The following is a 5289-nucleotide window of genomic DNA, read 5'->3' as shown; positions in this document are numbered from 1 at the left end:
TTGAGCTGGATTTAAGAGATCCAGTGTGTGCATGAGGCTTCCTGCTCCATGCTGGGCTCCTGAAGGCAGATTCATAGAGCTTACAATGTCGTCTTCAGTCCATGTAAAGTTTCCTTGTTCAGTGGACATAGCCTTCCTGATGCTTTTGCCCAGGCATGAGAGGAAAAAAACAAACACAGCAACACACCTAACTGCAGTCTTAGAGATGATGAGCCAAGTGGCAAATCAGCAGAAGAGAGGGTCCTCAGGGGAGTGTGTGGACTGGCCAGTGTTCTGTTCACCAACCAGGGACGATCCGCAGCTCCTCTGTGCCTCTGTGTAAGATGCGCTTGCACTTCCTCACAGAGACTGAGTTACTGAGTAGGGCACGGTGGTCATGGAGGGCCACAGGGAAAGCGTTGCAGCCATCAGGGTGAGAGATGGTGGCACCTATTCCAGGCAGCAACAAAGTGGGCGGATAATAGTGATCCCCCTGGATCTGGAAATAGTTGCAGGTGGAGCCAGTTGATTTTGCAGAACAGTCTAATATTGGGTCAAAGTCAAGGTTTTCTGGTTGAGCGACTGGTGAAGAGTGCCCCCTAGTGGGGGTGGACAGCTGCACCAAGGGTCTGGTGGGCAGCTTTGGGAGGTGAGGTCACAGAAGCCTCAGGAGCTGAGTGGACATCTGTGGTGCATTTCAGATGGGACAGCTGTTTGCACACTAATATTCAAGACTGACACGTGAAATTGAGGGTTAAGAGCTGAGAGGCTTAACCTAGAGTCAGGCTAGTAGGAGGCCCGGTGTAACCCCAGCACCATGAATGAATGAATGAGTAAAGTCAAGAGCTGCATGCTGAGCTGCTGTAAACCCTGAGAGTTTGCAAACATGAAGAGCCAGCTACGGTGGAACCCAGAGGAAGGTCACGGATATCAAGTGACGAGCTGATCAGGAAGAGGGAGGGGTCCTGAGAGCAGTGGACAAAGCAAGCAGAGGAGCTGGGGGTGGTGGTGGTCACGCCTGTGATTCCAGCTTCTCAGAGGCAGAGGCAGGAGGGTGGCAAGTGCCAGGCCAGCCTGGGCAACTGGTGAGGCCCTGTCTAAAATCAATAGGGCTGGGGTGTGGGCTGGGGATGTGGCTCAAGCGGTAGTGCGCTCAGTGCGTGGCATGCGTGCGGCCCGGGTTCGGTCCTCAGCACCACATACAAACATAGATGTTGTGTCTGCCAAAAACTAAAAAATAAATATTAAAATTCTCTCTGTCTCTTTCTTTAAAAAAAAAAGGGCAGGGGTGGAGCTCAGTGGTAGAGCACTTGCCTTGCATGAGTGAGGCCCGGGTTCAACCCCCACTACAACAAGCAAATGTACAAACCAACTCATAAATGAAGCAGAGGACTAAGGGCCACTGAAGGAAGGGATGGTCTCCACCAGGGAAGGAGTCCACGGCAGATGGGAAGCCCACGGAGGCAGCAGAGCTGGACCTTGATGGTGTGCTTCACCTCTCGTTTACAGGGAATGAAAACCAGGCTTTTGGTAAACTGGAACAACTCCAGCAGAGAGGTGGCCACTGCTGGCCAGGAGAGGGTGAGCTGGAAACCTGCAGCACCTCCCAGTGTGAGGGAGGACACAGCTCAAGTGAGGGACTAGCTGAGACCCATGCACACCACTCCTTCAGGGTACAGACGAATGGTAGGTGGGGGTGTTAGTGGCCTAAGCCTGCACATGCTCCCATGGGGACCCCAGGCTTCTGATCAAATAGATCACTTGCTGAAGGAACAGAGAGACAAGGCCATGCTGAGGTTTGAAAACAGAACACATTTGCAATCCTCACTGAGGAGACAGAGGAGTGACTGGGTCAAAGCGTGGAATCATTGATCTGCAGATCCAAAAGTGGTCAAATAAAAGGAGCATGGGACTGTGCATTTGAACCTCCCAAGAGCAGCACATGCAAACCTAAAACAAAACAAAAAATCCCTGAAGGTCCAAACACCAACGGTCATTGCACCCTGTGCTTTTCATACATGTTTTCTGCACTCCCTGCCCCCAGACGATGCAAACCCCAAATGTGTCTGTGGTCACCGAGTTTCAGCTGCTTGGATTCCAGACCCTTCAGGAGTGGCAGACCCTGCTCTTCACCATTTTCCTACTCATCTGCCTCCTGACCCTCACGGGGAACATCGTCATCATCGCAGTGGTGAGCCAGGACCAGCGCCTGCACTCCCCCATGTACACGTTCCTCCAGCACCTCTCTTTTCTGGAGATCTGGTACACGGCCACCATCGTGCCCCTTCTCCTGGCCAACCTAGCCTCCTGGGGCCGGGCCATCTCCTTCTCCGCCTGTATGACGCAGCTCTACTTCTTCGTGTTCTTTGGGGCTACTGAGTGTTTCCTCCTGGCCATGATGGCCTACGACCGGTACCTGGCTATCGGCAGTCCACTGCACTACCCCTTCCTCATGAGCCCTGACACCTGCAGGCACCTGGTGGCCCTCTGCTGGTTGACAGGGGTGGGCACAGGCTTTCTGTCATTCATGATGATTTCCCAGCTGGACTTCTATGGGCCCCACCACATCAACCACTTCTTCTGTGACCTCCCACCGCTCATGCAACTCTCCTGCTCCAGTGCCCACGTCACCGAGATGGCCATTTTTGTCCTGTCGGTCACAGTGCTGTGTGTCTGCTTTCTCCTGACCCTCATGTCCTCATGACCCTCATGTCTTCATTGTGTCCTCCATGTTGAGGATCCCTTCAGCTTCTGGATGGACGAAGACCTTCTCCACCTGTGGGTCTCACCTGGCTGTTGTCACCATCTACTATGGGACCATGATCTCCATGTACGTGCGCCCCAGTGCCCACCTGTCACCCGAAATCAACAAGATCATCTCTGTCTTCTACACCGTGGTACTGACGAACCCAGTCATCTACAGCTTGAGGAACAAAGACTTCAAGGAACCTGTTAGAAAAGTCATCATAAGGCAGTGCGGCCACTGGTCCCTGAAGGATTCCCTTGCATTTGCATAGCCTATGGACAGGCATTTCTAACCTCTTACACACTGTTGGGAAACTGGCCTTGCACACCTCAAACCTGATGTGTGACAGCTGTGGCAAGAATGAATGAAAAAGGAAACAAAGACTTTGGAATTGTGTTTTGTCCTGCATTATCTCCTAGTGATAAGAGAACAAATAATGATTTTTTTTGGGGGGGGTGGTGTAGGGATTGAACCCAGAGCCTTATGCATGTGAGGCAAGCACTCTACAACTGAGCTATATCCCCAGGCCCAGAGCAAATAAGGAGTTTTGAAGTGCCAAACATTTGCCTTGGATAAGTTAGACTTTTAGTATTTTCTGCTTAATGAAGTTTCAGGGAAGAAAGGAAGGGGTGAAGGGAGAGGAAGATCAGAGTGCTCTCTGCTATAATGGGCCTGGAGTCAGGCCCCCAGCACAACACAAATCCCCTCCACTCAGCCAGGATTTAGGAGATCCCTGCCACTCCCCCCACCCTCCACCCCCACAGGTTCCATTTGTTAATTCCACAAATACTTTTAATCCCCTGAAGTAGGAGGTCTCCTGCTGCAGTCTGCAGTGCCTGGAGATACAAGATATAGAAAAGGCGAGGAAGATTGGCCTCAATGAAGCCTAATTCCAGAAGGCAAGAGGGCTTGAGCCCTATAGAGAATAAGGACGTGCTTCTGTTTCTCTAGATCACTGTGGGACAGAGAGTAGGCTGGGTGTGAAGGCAGACCAGCAAGGCCTGCATCAGCAGGGGGTTAGGGAAGCTCTGCCCACCTAGTGCTCAACCTTCACTGCTGGGAGGAGGAGAGCAGAAGTGGACAGAGAAGTCCAGGCTGAGATGGTGGCATGCAGGACAGAAGAGGGAGGCAGAGTGACTGGGGAGGTGGACAGAGCTCAGCCTGGAGAGGGGTAGAGCCTTGTTCCTGTGGATCATTAGTAGTCCTGTAGAGGTTTTGGATTTTGCATTAAGAGAAATGATTGATTATTGGAGGGCACTAAATATAGAATTGAAGATGAATTTTGCATTTACAACTATGTAAAGACTATTTAAAGAAAAGACAGAGAAAGAACTGTTGGGGTCAATGCAGCAGCTCATGGGGTAGAGGAAGTTGGTTTGATTTTAGATTTGATAATGAAATTCATGAAAGCAGGTCCCTTCAGGAAAGTGCAACCAAAAAAATCAAGAGAGCAAAGACAGAGGAATGGAAAGGAATGGAAAATACAAAAAGGTGGGAGGAGGAACCCCATGTGGTAGGAGACACCAGGAAGAGGCTGAGCTAGCTGCAAAGCTGGTGGCTCAGGGGCAGAGCTGGCAGGAGGAAGGGACAGCAGGGAAGCTGGAGCCAGGGGGTTGCACTCTGCCTGACCCAGAGCACTGCTGTCCAATGTCTTTGTCATTCAGGGGGTGATACCACAGGGGGCAGTGCCCCAGAGAATGCTCCGAAGGGAAGGGAGCAGCTTTGATTGCAAACAGTTTTCCTGAAGGGTAGTTGAAGGGGTGAGAGACAAATATCTCATGGGAGGTGTAGTTGTGTTTTTATAAATTGTAAGATGTTAGCACCTAGGTCGATTCCAACGCAGGTGGGGAAGGCCATTAGTGTGCAAAAGCCTGACAGGTCTCTAGTATAAGTGGCACCTGATGTGATAGTCAAACCAAAGTGACTTCATTTTGTTTTGTGACTCCATTTTGTAAAACAACCATGCCAAGTGGAAGGGTTATTATGACTGGGGCAAGATGTTCTTTTCCTTTTGCTATAGAAACATTTAAGAACATGAAACTACCTAATGGGGCATTGTTTCTATAACTAGGGTAACAGGGCTTTGTTTCTGTAACTGGGGTGACTGGGCTAATTGTGATTGGCTAAGGGTCCCGCCACCTGACTACACTCTCTCGCTTCTGTAACCTGGCTTGCTTGCATTGGCTAGACCCCCAAATGTCCCTTTTGCGGTTTTCAGGCTTATAAGGGGCGCCCTTGCAATTGTTCGGGGCTGATCAGGGGAACAGCTTTATGTTCTGGTCAGCCGCCACCGGTGTGCTTCAATAAAGGCTTGATTCGATTATAGGTGAGTGGTCTGGAAGTCAGTTTAGGAAACCCCGGGAGGAAGCTTTAACTATAACACTGAACCCTGGGATTGGGCAGGACGGGGTCCAGGACAAGTGTGAAGTGGCAGTGATCAGAGGGAGAGAACTTGGTTCAGCCTCAGGGGCAGAAGGCAGAAGTCTTCCTTGGATGAGGTCTTAGAAATGGAGATAGGATTGGGCACTTTCACCTGCTTATGTTTACAAGGTCGGTGGTGGTGC

The 5289-nt window shown here is 50.7% G+C and overlaps 1 pseudogene; it reads left to right on the top strand.

Moving 5' to 3' along the window:
• Positions 1–2026: 2026 nt before the first annotated feature.
• On the top strand, positions 2027–2996 carry LOC143400263 (olfactory receptor 11L1-like; annotated as a pseudogene).
• Positions 2997–5289: the final 2293 nt, after the last annotated feature.

This window comes from Callospermophilus lateralis, assembly GCF_048772815.1.
Source record: "Callospermophilus lateralis isolate mCalLat2 chromosome 5 unlocalized genomic scaffold, mCalLat2.hap1 SUPER_5_unloc_2, whole genome shotgun sequence".
NCBI lineage: Eukaryota > Metazoa > Chordata > Mammalia > Rodentia > Sciuridae > Callospermophilus > Callospermophilus lateralis.
This window is presented reverse-complemented; position numbering and strand designations above follow the sequence as displayed.